The sequence below is a fragment of the Bombus pascuorum genome, chromosome 17, assembly GCF_905332965.1.
Source record: "Bombus pascuorum chromosome 17, iyBomPasc1.1, whole genome shotgun sequence".
NCBI classification, from domain to species: Eukaryota; Metazoa; Arthropoda; class Insecta; order Hymenoptera; family Apidae; genus Bombus; species Bombus pascuorum.
This window is the reverse complement of record NC_083504.1, coordinates 1,924,848-1,941,187: the sequence shown is the minus strand read 5'-3', so window position 1 is coordinate 1,941,187 and position 16,340 is coordinate 1,924,848. Positions and strand designations below refer to the sequence as shown.

The window sequence follows — 16,340 nt, the reverse complement described above, 5'->3', positions numbered from 1 at the left end:
AGGACCATAGGCTTGTAATTCGATCGTAAGAGTCTTTAATTGCGTAGGTGGGATAATGGGAATACTGTTAATTAATACCGGAAAGCAAACGACTGGACTTGACAGCCTCTTGTAGATTGATGTATTTATTGTTGCAACAGTCCTGACTTATTTCGTGGAAGGAGATTCAGTATATTGGTAATTCGATAGTATCTAGAAGATAAAATAGAGCAAAGTTCAATTCTAAATGAGTGCCACATGATAACACAATGTTGCACGTTGAGAAGCAGATGAATGGACCTAAAAGGCACCCCACTTGTAATTCGACAGACACGATTACTGTGTACCATGTAAGTTACAATATCAATTACGAGGACCCTACAGGACGTTTCAGGGGATCGTTTAGTGCAAGTCTCGTAGCGGAGAATCGATGAACGTTCGAGTCAATTAACGCGAGCCCATAGGATTCGATTACCATTCTTACCGCACGCGGCTTTGCAACCCCAGAAATCCCTCATTTGTGACCCAAAGAGCCTTACAATTATCCTTAATATTCCTCCAGTTTCCCATCGTCGTTACAACTGTTATATATTAATCTTCAACTGAGTCAGGAATCAGGTCACTAGAACATAAAACCACCCCTTTTTACACATTAACGAACGTGTCATTGTTCAGCACGAGCGCGTTCATTGAAGAAAGATCAGCGATTCGTCATTCATCAACACCTATCAACCTTCTATTCACTTCGGACAGGACATTTAATGGTGTGCAATTGTAGGGTTAAATCAATTACAGAAGAGAGCTCGTAAACACAAGTGAAAATAGTCTTCTAGATCCTACTTTCGCTACCCCTAACAGACCTCCGATCGGACCGAAAGCTACTCCATTTAACCGGGCAATTACCAACACCCACAAACGTCACCATAACAGTTCATGGGGTAATTGAACCGTCGACCAAGCAGCGATGAATATACGGCGAATGTTCATGCACTTTTAGGAAACTTAGGAGTACGAATATAGTCAGTGGAAATATAGTCAATATTTATAGTAAATAGATTATTTAGTAAAAATTGAACTAAGCAAAATTAATACTTTCATTTTTGTTACATTAAATAGTAAGTAATATTTAACGAAACTTCCTTAGTATCTGTCCGCTAATTTCTGCACCCAACTGTATATAAAGTATGTTAAAGAGGGAATTTATAGCAATTAGTAGATACAAATTTCTATTCCGATATCATCTTTTTAATTACATTGGTGAAAATATAAAATTGCATAAATATTCGTAGTCCTCTGATGAAGCTACCGCACTGCCAGTCAATTAACGCCATGATTCCTGTAGCGCATGTATGTGGAACGTCTGTCCGGCGACACGTTGCGGCTCGCCACGGGGTGCCCGTTGTCCGACGGCTAATGACAGCCAGCAGCCACTCCTTTTCTCGGCGGGACGGCATCTGGACCTCGTCACGTGCGAAAACCGCGCGTTTCCCAAGCATTCGTAAACATTCGCCGGCAAATTATGATGTATCGTTGGGCGAAACGTGAGCCTTGCCGCACAGACAATCGATAGACCGATGGCTAACACATGCGGGCTTCCTGAAAACTCTTTCAATTGAGGGTGAATTATTGCCTTCCGGAACGAGAATCCACATGCTGCGCAGAATTTCGAATCTTCGACCATTGTGTCATTCGTTCTGGTTTACTGGACCTTTCGGTCCAGGTCGATTAGCATTTTCATCTGGTTGTCTTCAACATTTGTCGGTGGTTTCATGATAATGAAGTATAGTGTATCTTGGTTACGGTTGTTAAATTTCTTACAAAGTTAGCATGTGTTTTTTGTTTGGTCTAACTGCTGCGTGTTGATTAGCATCTTTGTTAGAAAGGTTTAAAACCCGAGGAAAAATTGTTATCGAGGACATTGTATTTGAGGTTAACGCAATTTCCTGTGTTGTTAGCAATCGTCGTCTTCAAATTGTGCAACAGGAAACACTGTAATTCCGAAGGATCGTGTTACGAATGAGCATCGATAGCGGTGTAATTGACTTATTGTTTGTGTCAGCCTGACCTTCTGATTAATTAATGGAATTGCGAAATGAGCGATTCCGTGAACTTTCTTCTCGAAACATCGAAAAAGTTGTTAACGTCTGTGCTTTCTTCAAATTCTTCGAACGAAATTACAGCAGACATGAAAGATAAATGCTGCTTTGGATGGTCAATCTTCACGATTTTTCCCAATAAACTTCAATTATTTGAAATTATTAATATCTCAAAATATAGCAATATTTTTAACAAATTCCAGGTGCCTACTATCTCCGTGAAATACGCGTAAAATGCACCTATTTATACGTACCATATCAGAACATGTTCTGATTTCTAAGATTCATAAGAAACAACATAACAACAGTAATTTATTCGTGGTACAAAATTGATAGAATTGAACAATGCAGATTGTCGCGGAAGAAATTTTAAATTCTTATTACAAGAATATAATGACAACGACTGTTTCACAATCCTAACATATGCTTGACAGAATTGAATAACGTAAATTGATTTAGTACAAGTAACACTTCGTCCAGTTGACGTAGTACCAACGTCCTGATTTCTAAGATTCATAAGAAACAACATAACAACAGTAATTTCTTCGTGGTACAAAATTGATAGAATTGAACAGTGCGGGTTGTCGCGGAAGCAATTTTAAATTCTTATCACAAGAACATAACAACAATCACTGTTTCGCAATCGCAACATGTGCTTGACAGAATTGAATAACGTAAATTGATTTAGTACAAGTAACACTTCGTCCAGTTGACGTAGTACCAACGTCCTGATTTCTAAGATTCATAAGAAACAACATAACAACAGTAATTTCTTCGTGGTACAAAATTGATAGAATTGAACAATGCAGATTGTCGCGGAAGAAATTTTAAATTCTTATCACAAGAATATAACAACGATCACTGCTTCGCAATCGCAACATGTGCTTGATAGAATTGAATAACGTAAATTGATTTAGTACAAGTTAACGTAGTATCAACGTAAACAGGAGGCAGAGTAGGACCACGATCCATTTTCCAGCAACTTGTTGGTTATTGTCGTCCCATCGAGGACCAATAAATCTACGGCGGAGGACCCCGACGCGGTCGTTCGACGCAAGGTCGCGCACCGCCACCGCGATCAAAGGGGTGGCCAGTAGTTTATGGGCCAAACGGAGCCAAAACAGGCACCGTGTTCTGTTTCCATTTATCTCGAGGCCATTGCTCTGTCGTCGGCTCGGTTATCCGTGGAAAGTCGCGGGCCGATTCGGTCGCGGGACACGTCGGAAGATTAAGTGTTCGGCAGGAAGGTTAACCAGTCGTTGGCCAGGCGGTAACACGCGGAATCATCTGTAAATTGAGCCCAGGGCCAACGGGAGAGAGCGTCGGGACGGCCATAACTCACGGGGCCTGCTCTCTGCCACCGATCCTCTCTTCGTCGTCTCTATCTACCTCTTCTCCCTTTCTCTGTCACTCTATTTGCCTCCCCCTGGCCGCGTTTTGCCTTCCAACCCTCTCTTGCTGGACCTTATCGTTACGCTGGACGACACCCCTTCGCGATGACCTGACCTTCTATGTGGAAATTTTAAGATGTAAAATGTTTGGCACAGAGACGAAGTCGATTACAAGTGGACTACGGATTCTTACGCGTTTGTGGGAAATTCAGGTGTGGAAAAGTGTGAAGAATACTCGCAAGATGTGAAAATGTACAAAATGTCCAGGGTTGTGTATTTGTTGTAATATCGTTAGAGGATTGGTTTTCTCATACATGATGTAGTTTTCTATTAATAATTTGATCACAAGATACTGTTAAATTATTTTTTATGATACTCTGTTTATTGTAAGTTTTAGGTAGAATATTGTTAGAGGGTTGGTTTTTACTTACCTGATGTAGTTTTTTATTAATAATTTGCTCACAAGGCTGCAAAATAATTTTTATAACACTCTCTTCATTGTAAGTTTTAGGTAGAATATTGTTAGAGTTTTCTCTTCCCTGATGTAGTTCTTTATTAATAATTTGATCATTTGATTATAAGACACTGCAAAATAATTTTTATGACACTCTCTTCATTGTAAGTTACAGATACAATATTGTTAGAGTTTTCTCTTATCTGATGTAGTTTTTTATTAATAATTTGATCATTTGATCATAAGACACTGTTAAATAATTTTTATGACACTCTCTTCATTGTAAGTTTCAGATAGAATTTTATTAGAGCATTTCTCTTACCTGACATAATTTTTTTATTAACAATTTGACCACAAGATACTGCAAGATAATTTTTATGACACTCTCTTCATTGTAAGTTTCAGATAGAATTATCTATTTCTTCTATTCGATAAATGAAGAAATATTTTGAATACTACGACGCAGGTTCAATTTTATATCTCACGCTGTAACTGTCAGATAGTCGTAATATTATTTGACGAATGAAATGAATCTCAGCTTAGGTTAGTTTCATTTAGAAGAATTAAAGGAGTGGCCAATGATTTACGAACGAAACAGAACCAGGTAGGTTAGATTAGTTAGGTTAGTTACATTTGAAAATTCGTTAATTACTGACCTAGTAGAGAAAAATTGTGAAATAAGATGAAATGTTTGTTAGAATTTTATAATAAAAACAAATAGTTGAATCGAAAAAGATTTGTTGTTTCTGTAAGGGGAAAGGCTCTCTGTTTGATCCTTCCAGAGAGGCTCATTTGACTCTGCACTTTCCCGTTTCTTTCTGCCAGACTTTCCCTCGTTAGTACATTTTCATTGTTTCTATGTACTTCATTGTCATGGACTTTGTAATTAGACAACAAAGTTAGATCGTGAAGATGCGATGAAATGTCAAGCAATGCGTTTATGGCTCTTAACAACTTGGAAATCTAACTGAAGAATTATACCCAGTTTCTTCGCGTTGTTTCCGTTGTTAACCGGATCACAATTTCGATCGTCTTCCATTTAATTAGACTTTTGAAAATTCACACTTGGCAAAAAATTTCACTTCAAATAATAACAAATAATAAAAACTCATATCTAAACAATTTACGAATGTTAAACAATTATGGAAAATTTAAAGACACAAAATTGCACAGAATGCATGTAAAAAAATATGCAATGCAACATGAAACAGATCTTTGTCGGAGTTTTCTTCAATTTCTTCAATTTCTTCAATTTCTTCAATTGTTTCTTCAATTTTGCTCATAGATTTACCGATATCATTTAAAATAGAAGGTTTCATCACCATCATTAATCATCATTTCTCATAACTATTATACATTTCATAGGAAAACTAACCGAACATATGCACATTCATCAAAATCCACTGCTTCCAAAAGCATCTCCTGAACCTCGCCACCTGCTATCAAATTCTTCTTCGAAGAGATTCTTCGAACTATCACACGACACTCGAATAAGCCACGGAACAATCGTGAGAACACGGCGAGTATCGCGACGATATTAATCGCAAAGGGGTGACGACGAGTAGCTTGTCTGTTTGCCACGAAGACAACATCTCCGTCGGCGCAGGAGGAAGATACCGTGTCTCATCGGCGGGGTGGCACATCCTTGCAAGGAGATAGCAAGGAGGGTAATGATAATCCAGCCTCTAGCCTAGTCGTATCCCGGGGGATGCAGGGATTAATTGACACATCGGCGTTTCGAAGGAGAGTCTTGTGGGCTGGCGCCTCCGCTTTGCTAGCCGGCGACGTGACTGATGAGACGCCTCGAACAAGCCATCGTGAAAAACACCGTTGGATCCGTGGCCTTTTTTGCCAGCCATGGATCCGGCAAGAATTACCGAGCAAAGCATCATCGGTTGGCGGCTCCTCTCGCACTCCCAGTCGAATAACTCGTCTAATCAGACGTCGTCCACCCTTCCCATTTTCTTCGAACGTAGCCTGAAGCGTGGAAACGAACGCACGTCGATGTTACAGATTGGAATTTAATGCGAGCACAGTGACGCACACGGAAAGCAAACTAGGGTTGTCTTCAGAAGAGAACGTGTCTTCAGGAAGAGTCCTCCAGGAACAGCCGGCGAGGCTTCTAATTGAAATTTTCCGATGAAGATTTGCAGGCGGATGAGTTGATGTTAGAATATTCGGTTGGGGGTTGTGGTTGGGGGTTGACGATGCCATGGAGGCAGATTTTTTTTCTTGTAAATTTAAAATCCTTGGAAGGGAGAACAGATGTCCATTCAGCTGGGATTGTGGGTTTAGTTTTTAGATTTCAGATCGAAAGCGAGGAAGGATGTTGCTATGATTACGTACGGTGAAAGGAAATTTGAGATTGAAAAGGAAGAAGGATATTTGGAATCGTCTGTTTTAATGTTTAAATCTTGCGTATGATGATAGGGGACTTTTCTTACATCTGAGATCAGAAATGAAGTAAGATGTTTGGGATCGGTGCTACTATATTGGGTTGGTAATTAAGTGATTGTGGATTTTGTCGTTAGCTGGTATTGAAAAATTCTTCAATCACTTAGTTGCCAAGTAATAGTTTGAGTATTTAGATCTTACAAGTATCGAGTGTTACTTTTAAATGTGATATCGAAGAGAGAAAGAGAGAGCTGCTCTGATTATCGTTTCAGAGTCTGAATTTTACGTATGGTGAATATTTCTGGAAGATTTAAAATCGAATAAGACGAAGAATACTTACAACTACGATTACGGTTTTATTGTCAGTGTATTGAAATTTTAAGAAAGTAAAAATTCTTTTCTTCTTTTTGGATCGATGAAGATAAAAATTTTCATCGACGAAATCTTGTTGAAAGTCACATGCAAAATGAATATGTTAGGAGACTGACAGTGCACTGCACGTAACCAGTAGACTTATAGGAAACTCGGCATCAAAATGAGTAGAAATTATTTTCTTCTTTTTTGAAATGATGAAAATAAAAATGTTCATCAATGAAATTTTGTTGAAAATCGCGTACAAAATAAATATGTTAAGATACTGACAGTGCACTGTATGTAACCGCTAGACTTACAGGGAAATCAGCATCAGGGAAATAAATAGAAATTCTTTTCTTCTTTTTCGAAATGATGAAAATAAAAATGTTCATCAATGAAATTTTGTTGAAAATCGCGTACAAAATAAATATGTTAAGATATTGACAGTGCACTGTATGTAACCGGTAGACTTACAGGGAAATCAGCATCAGAGAAATAAATAGAAATTCTTTTCTTCTTTTTTGAAATGATGAAAATAAAAATGTTCATCTACGAAATTTTGTTGAAAATCATATACAAAATAAATATGTTAGGAGACTGCGTAATGAGTAAACTTACACTGAAATCGGCATCGAAATAAGTAGAAATTCTTTTCTTCTTTTTTGAAATAATGAAGATATAAATGTTTATCTATGAAATTTTGTTGAAAATCGCGTATAAAATAAATATGTTAAGATACTGACAGTGCACTGTACGTAACCGGTAGCCTTACAGGGAAATCAGCATCAGGGAAATAAATAGAATTATTTTCTTCTTTTTTGAAATAATGAAGATAAAAATGTTCATCAACGAAATTTTGTTGAAAATCGCGTACAAAATAAATATGTTAAGATACTGACAATGCACTGTACGTAACTAGTAGACTTATAGGGAAATCAGCATCAGGGAAATAAATAGAAATTATTTTCTTCTTTTTTGAAATGATGAAGATATAAATGTTCATCAACGAAATTTTGTTGAAAATCGCGTACAAAATAAATATGTTAAGATACTGACAGTGCACTGTACGTAACCGGTAGACTTCCAGGGAAATCAGCATCGAAATAAGAAGTACGTGAAATCGAAGGGAAGAGATATTGGCGAAAGAAGGTAGCCGAGGTTTCAGTCGATTCGGTGATAAAGGTGATTGAACGATTAGGAGTCTCGGAAAGAGGAAAGCACTGGTGAAAGAGAGAGGAGCATCTAATTTAAAGATTCATTGGCAAGTAAATCCGCGGCGAATTAAAGATAACTCTCCTAGGAAATCCCAGCAAGCTCCTTAGAAGCCACTGCGTTTGCTCGACGAAAAAGAAAAAGAAGAAAGATGAAAGGGAAGCAGAGGGGTGGTCTTAAGACTATGATATCACGTAGAACGTATTTAACCGAGGGATAAAGCAGGCGTTTGAAAAAGAACATTCTTCAGAATTTCTTCAAAAGTTGTTAAACACGTAATTAAAGAAACAAATAAGAAAATACAGCGATTTGATTCAACTGAAAATGAAGATACTCGTTGTTTCGTTATACCAAAGAAAAGAAGACGATAGTTTCTGTGAAATTCGATTTTTCTAAATTTGGAAAGATCGTGGGTGGCTGAATCGTCGAAAACAGAAGGCCAGGGTAGTAGGTTCGGTCATAAAATCGAACGATAGTTCAATCCTTCGACGTAAATCCTCGTGAGCTCTTCTTATCAGCTGCTCTACAATGCTGTACAAAGTAGAATGGAAAAGTTTCAGAGGGGAGATTTCTTCCGCGTTCTTGTTGTCGATTTAAGTTTCTGCTGTTCTAAATTAATTCAGTAAAAAATGCCATTCGACCTTGTCAGAATATTACTCTAATGCGTGTGAAGTGTTTCTTCAGATATACAACTTTGTCAAAATTTATTGTACATTCAAATTGTATAAAATTGTATAGCAAAATAATTTCTATAGAATTCAATGGAATCTTACAACCTGACATTCTGATTCTATTGCAGAAAATCTCCCAACTAGAAAAGTAAAAAAGCAACACTCAACTTCATCGAATATGAAACCACTTGACAAAATAACAGGCTGTAGCATGAATCTGCAACAAATAAAATTGCAGCAGACGCCCTATAAGAAGAAGGAACACCCTAACAAATTTACGATAACAGTTACCGCAGTTCTAACACTTGGCAAACGTCCGTAAAAACGGGAATCGGCAACGTATAGATACCACGTTACAACGAGGAACTGCACATCTGCGTGGAACCGGTGCTTGAATAATAAACACGGTATAACAAATTGATAATCCGGAACCCCATAATCGTGCGCATATTTCGGCTCGGGGAATCTGTGGACCGACACTAAAAGAACTTTCCACGCTCGTTGTTGCGCCAAATGGGCCGCTATAAAAGCGTGGGGCGCCCATGGCAGCCCTCTTCCTTCCCGATTCCGTTTCACCCTCGTCGTCTCCGTTTCCGTCTCGTCTCGTGCCGCTTTCTGCTAGCGTCGCGTGGATCAAAGTGTCCGGCATACGATTCTCGCCTTTTCGTCCTCAGTTTGTTCATTTTATTGTCCGTCGCTCGGTTCCGATCTTTCGAATGAACGTTCTTCGATAAAAATGTTTCGACAACCCCTGTCGAAGATTGATGAATGGCGGAAAAGTGGCGGAAATCTGATCAGAAGGGATCGCTAGTGAGATGTAAATAATAGCAGCGTGGATACACTGTATGGTATTTCCAAAACAGTGTTCGATCGTTGGCTGTGTAAATCGCTCGTTTATTGCAGATTTTGTGATGTTTCTAATGAATTGTGATTTCTAATGGTTTGATACAGTGGAACAGAAGTTGTAGGATCTCTGGTTTGAGCGAGGACCTGTCAGGACGATGTTTTTTTTTTATTTTATTTTGGTTATTTTACAATTTGTCCTTATGGACATTTGGTAAAGTGTTATATCTTATTGGTGAAGAAAAAAAAAATAAAATAAAAATAAATATAGCATGTGGGTGGCTACCCCCAGCGGGGTGCCAGCTTCGTTTTTTCTAAGTTATATCTTTTATGTTGTCAGGACGATGTGACGATATTTGTGAAACGATGGTAATTTTAGGGTTCGATGGGAAAGAGGGAAACTTTTTTCAATTTTTTCAGAGAATTTAATAAATACAGGAAACGATGCATAATATCAGTGTTTGCAAGATTTTATTATTTCTAAGCCACTCGACGTCAGCCATACTTTTCTATCGACAAGATCTTAACCTCCAATGACTCGTGGACAACATTTTATTCTGCAAGGGTTGTTCTTCAATTCTTCATCTCAGTTTCAAATAAAAATTGTTTTTTCTTGACAATACGAATTGTTTGCAAATTGAAACAAACTATCGCTGGCTTTAGTAACAAGTTGATGGAAATATTCTGAGGCAAGGGGGACATCACAGCCATATTTTCATTCGCAGAAAACGGCCACCTGGTGAGTAATTCGTTAGGTTTTTCGTCTGACTTTACTCTAGTGATTCGTAAATCGAGGATAGATGTTCCTTAAAGAAAAATTGTCATAACGAGGAAAATTCCCCTTGTGTATACTTAAAAGAAATTTGTGTTTGTCTTGTACATTTTTCAAAGAAACAGAATTTCGAAATGTTGCAATAGGACAGATTCGAGGACATATTAAACAGTGCTTGATTTTCTATGCTTCTCTCTTAATTACACGCTGCTATTCACACTTTCGCTGAATTTCACCGATTAGATCGGGTTCCACGAGTGGTGTGAATTATGCTTTCGCGATGCTAACTTGCATACAATTTTCATCTATCTATTCGAAATCGTTGGATTGTAATGGAATATACAATGGCAGAATTTTGTCATATACGGAAGGGAATTTAATAGAAATCTGCATGCAATTAGTGGGCTGTGGATGTTTATGCACTTATGGGACATTTAAAGTTGTAAAGACTGCGTATAATGTGTCAAAATATATACAATGTGCGAAGTATAACTCGTTGGAGGACGAATCAGTAGCAAGGAAATCTAGCAAAGCCATCTCTTCTGTTAATTTCTTCTATTTATTGGGTTGGCAACTGAGTGATTGAGGATTTTGTTATTAGATGGTATTGAAAAATCCACAATCACTTAGTTGCCACGCCAATAAATATTTAAATAAGGTAATTGTACCTTCTCGTGGCCCATTTTGAAAATATTTTGTTAGGAAGAAAGTATAGTGTTGCATTTGAGTGGAACAAGTTTGAGAAGTGTAAAAGGCAGAAGAATAAGGAAGGGGTGCACTTATGGGACATTTAAAGTTGTAAAGACTGCGTACAATGTGTCAAAATATGTACAATGTGCAAAGCAGAACTCGTTGGAGGATGAATCAGTAGCAAAGAAATCTAGCAAAGCCATCTCTTCTGTCAATTTCTTCTATTTATTGGGCTGACAACTGAGTGATTGTGGATTTTGTCATTGGATGGTATTGAAGAATCCGCAATCACTTACTTGCCAGGCCAATAAATATTTAAACAAGATAATTGTACTTCCTGGTAGCCTATTTTGAAAATATTTTGTTAGGAAGAAATTAAAGTGTTGCATTTGCGTAAGACAAGTTTGAAAAGTGTGAAAGGGAGGATAGGTTTGATGTAATTACTCATTATATTGTTTTACTGTTTGTTGTAAAGCAGGAATTGTTTTAATTCAAATTCCTATTTGTATTGGCTTGGCAACTAAGCGTCGTTAATTAAAAAACAATTGATTATGCTACCTTTATACAGTTAATTATACTGCAACCATTAAATTTTCATCATTGGGCAGATAGACCTAAAATTAAAATCATTAAGCCATGTTCTTGTTAAACAGGTGAACATATTTAATTTGCCTAATTCCTTATATATATTAAAACTTGTTTATTTAATAAAAAGTGTTACTAATCTAATCATTATATTTAATTAAAATAAATTACAAATTATTTCCTTAATTAATAAATATATATATAAATTCACCAATAATTTAAATAAAAATTAAATCTTTCATATTTTAATCACCTAATATTTAATATTGTCATCACCTAATGACAAAATCAGCAATCACTTAATTGCCAACCCAATATATACACAAATTACACTATTTATATACATAATACAATTATGTGCACAAATTACATATTATTAGGTTGTCCCAAAAGATTTTTTCATTTCACAAGGTGATAATAAATGAACAACAATTTCTGTTTTATATTATTTTGTACATAATTCAACAAAAAATATTGTGCGTCTATTATTTCCTTATAAAACGAAACAACCTAATATAAGCATATGATAGCAATAAGAAAAATATTTCATTTGTTTCATCTAAATTACATAAACGTATACGAAGAGGGAGGGGGGAGTATAAGGCACGCGAGCGCATTTTTCGTGTTGGTTTTGAGCAACCTCCTGCTAATAAATCGCCGGACCGCCACTGTTTATAAACCGTTTAACCGTTGGCAGGTTTCGCGAAGTAGCAGGGAAAAGCTCCGGCGAAAAAGTGGGAGAAACGCGTGGAAAGTCAGTGAAGCAAAGGGAACGAGAACTATGATGGATGAGAGTGGACGACGAGCCCAAAACTCGGTCTCATGTGACAATGGAAACAAATTATTAATTGTTTACTTAGCTACACTTTCGGTTCAATGTTAATTACCGCAAATCTGATAATTTTTCAATTTAGAATTTCGATCTTAGTGTTCAAGGTAATTTCTGTAGTATTAGGTTGTCCGATAAATTTCTTTCGTTTCATAAAGTGACAATAGATGAACGACAATTTCTGTTTTATATTATTGTAATATCGTAAACTATTATAATTAGTTTATTAATGATAAATGGATTAAATAGAAAACAATGGTTATTCAATATGAACTAATTGCAACAAATTAATTAACAATTCTCGTCAACGCAAATTCAACTCTCTCTTAACAACGCTAACAACACTATCTCGACAACACAATCTGCACTCTCTGACTTCTCAACTCATACTGCTGTTAATTCGTTTATTATCCCCTAGCAACTCCTTGTCTTTTGTCTTAACCTCACTACACACATGCTCAGCAATCGCTTATTTATAATTCGCATCTTAGCAACCGCTTGTTCATAATTCGCACCTTAGCAACCGCTTGTTTATAATTCGCACCTTAGCAACCGCTTGTTTACAATCCGCACGACACTCCTCGTCCACGATACTACATTATTTATTTTATATTATTATATTTTATTATTATATATGTAAACTCCCTAGAGTTCAAGTGTGATAGAGACTTTCTCTGTTTACGGACTGATTTCCCAAACGGACGGACAGAGAGCAACATCAGAGACAGACAAGATCACAGAAGAAAGAATAATTATTTAAAACATTGAATATTGACGGAGAAAGATCGGTAGCTCAGGACGTTGAAAATCGATTCTCGATTATCAGGTGGACATTGCACTGAACTTGTTATTTATTGTTTACTGTTATAGATTGGTATTAATTATTCTTTACTCCTGTATTTCATTTAAGTATTTTCACAATAAACTCGATTTTCAGACTTCAGAATCGATCACCTGAATTACCCCGAGATTTACGATATTACATATATGAAAGCACATCGGGGTCTTTCTTTTAGAATGTTTGGGAAGGTCTCCAATACTTTCGTCCAGACTTTTTATTATAGCTGTATTTAAATAATAAAACTGAGAAATAGTTTATGATTTAATCCGAGTATGGGTGCCCGAGATTAATGACAGTGGGCTTAGACTCGATGTTACGACCGTTCACGGAGAGACGCAGTCGCGAGGAAAACGCGTCAGAGAGAGACGTAAAATCTCGCTACGATTCGGATAATCGACGCCGCGAATTAGTCGTTCCCCTGTTTCGGTTGAGATAACAGAGGTAGTTGGAATGAGTTTAACACTGAATTAACAGGGTTAATATAAACTTGTATATTTAACAATATTCACTATTATAATGCAGACGTCACAGGTTATTTAGCGATGAATACAATTAATGTGTTATAGAAATTCGACCCGACTTTAGGATATCTCTCGATATATTCGTTAGACTAAGCGACTTTAATTTTATTCGTCAGAACCTCCCGATGTATACCGTCTGAATCTTCAAATGAGACTGATTGCCCTTCGATCTTTTCTTTGTCTTCTCTGGGAGACGACCCCCACTACGCTCGCGTCACGCCACCGTTCGCGCCTATAATCACATATGCCACCATCTTTGTGTGGATAAAGTAACGGACCGAAATCGACGCTTGATGACAAATATGAGCTTGCCGTTACATTGTATACATTTCGCCGGTCGTGTAAGACGATCTATCACGAGCGACGGTTAGGAATACGGCCTATGGTAAGCCTCGTGGCGTAACACTCGAAGTGACATAATGGGTCGCTGAACGTAGCTACGGTCACGGGAGGGACGTGTACCTAACAGAGGTATGGAGTAATTAAATAGCTCTCCTTAAAAACAAAGATTGACCCGAGGGGTACAGAGAGGTACGGAGAGGAGTACATAAGGACAGTTCCTCTTGTATTGAGAGTCAGTCAGATAAGTTTTACTTGTACCGTGGACAAATTACATTGAGTCACACCCGAATTGTGGATCAGTAAGTTGAGTTCGACTTAGACTGTGGAAGAAATCGCATTCGTCATTCCGTTGACCGTGGATTCGTTATTGAATCTAAGATCATTGACATTCACATCCCAAGTATCTAATTACCACGGTTGCTTGTCAAATTCTGTCGTAATCATAATTGTACTAGTAAATATCTTCACTCTTGCATAACATGTCTGATCTAAAAAAAGATTCGTTACACGCCCCTAACCTTAATGACAACCCCACATATATTTATATATTTTATATTATTATATTGGTGCATAATTCAATAAATTAATATATAATAAATGTAAATAATAATAAATTATATAAAACATATATAATTATATAACTTATAACTTATATAAATTATATAATTATATAAACATATATAATACATTATATAAAACATAAAAATAATAAATTAATATAAAACAAAAAATATCGTGCGTCTATTGTTTCCTTATAAAACAAAAGAAACTTTTAGGGCAACCTAATAATTTCTGCTTCGATGGTTTCTGCATTAGAGTGTCGACAGAGTTACGTCGTTACATGTCGACGAGAAATTGATGTAATAATTTCCCTTTGTCATTGCATTTATTACACTATACACATTATATACATTTACAATTAGACGTTTCTAATTATATTTTTGTTTTATGATCTCGCTTGTATATTTTTCTTTTAAATTATACTTTTGTCACTACACTCTGTTCATATTGTTCCTATTGTTCTTGTGTTTCCATTATATTCAGATTACCCTATTCTTTTTCAAAAATACACAGATCCTCTTCGTGTACCGTTTTTCCACTTTTTCCCCCACCTTAGTGTATTTTTTATACAACTCTTGAATTCATTATTTTTTAATTTTTTAAGTAAAAACAGATTCCAAGCTATAAACATTGTCCTCTAATTTTTAACTTCCACCACTTAGTGACAACAAAAGCGCAGCTCACAGAAAAAGCAACTGAATCTTGGTAATTTTTAACTTTTCACTGCTTTCCCGTTTTTCCTTTGCTTTAAATGAAAATACATCTTCCAAATCATCGTGCAAAACAATCATCGTAGTTCTAATTTTCTAACGTCCACTTTCTTCGTCGGTACAAAAACAAACGCAATCTTTCTACAGTAAACAGTGGAATAACGACGATTAAACTAGCGGCTATCGATTTCCAAATCGTCCCCCGTCGATTCTACGAGGGAGATCGGAGAGAGCAGCGCGCGTGGATCGTGGAGTTTCCACCCTCTGTTCGACCTCCCCGAGCGCGATTCGACGTAGCCGTGCTACCGGGGGAAAATAATGCATCAGAAATTCAGATGACCGACGGAGAAGATCGTAGCGCGATTTATCAAATAAAAGTGCCGCTACAGTCGAATGCCCGTCTGCGTTGGTCGTTGGAAGCGACAGTTCATTTTTAATATAAAACGAGACTCGCGCGAACGAACGGGAATAGAAAAGAAGATTCCTCGGCGTGACGGCAAAAAGGCCGGGGCTGATATCGTTGCCGATGTTCGCCAGGCGACTTTCTCAAGGAAAAAACCGTGATTCTCAGCGGAGATTACGACTCCCGACGATTTCTCGAGCTCGCGGCTCGTTTGGTCGATACTGGACCATGAACGGTATTGTTTTTCTTTAACGACGATTATGGAAGATGTCCTCTGCACTTTTGGTGGTCTCATGGTGGCAAGGCTCTGATGTTTCTTCGCTAATCACGCAGCAATGGAAAAAACAGTCTTTTTCGCCAGCTAACGTTCCGACGAATACGCCGCAGACTAGCTACAGCTGTTCTTGAAACTAATCGAATATTTGCAAACATTCTTTTTGGTTATAGCATTGTGTGTCTTATAAGAAATGTTAAAAAATTTAATTAGCGCTGTAATGACACTCCACTATTAAGATTATATTGGTAGAGTTAAAAATATGTCACTGAACATATATGTCTACAAGATATTTAATACTCAAAAAAATTGTAGGGTGGCTTTCCATGTAACCTGGACTTTCATACTTGTTCCTTATGTAATATAATTTTACTTTTAATGTGTGTCTTTAAACAAAAATCATGTCAATCTATCAAGG

The 16,340-nt window shown here is 37.0% G+C and overlaps 1 protein-coding gene and 1 long non-coding RNA gene across 2 annotated transcripts in view; one reads left to right on the top strand and one right to left on the bottom strand.

The window, feature by feature from the left end:
- Positions 1-16,340, bottom strand: part of LOC132915540 (uncharacterized) — a 289,361-nt gene that overhangs the window by 188,940 nt on the left and 84,081 nt on the right. The window lies entirely within an intron of this gene.
- The window catches only part of LOC132915458 (homeotic protein proboscipedia), a 64,988-nt gene that overhangs the window by 2,003 nt on the left and 46,645 nt on the right, over positions 1-16,340 (top strand). The window lies entirely within an intron of this gene.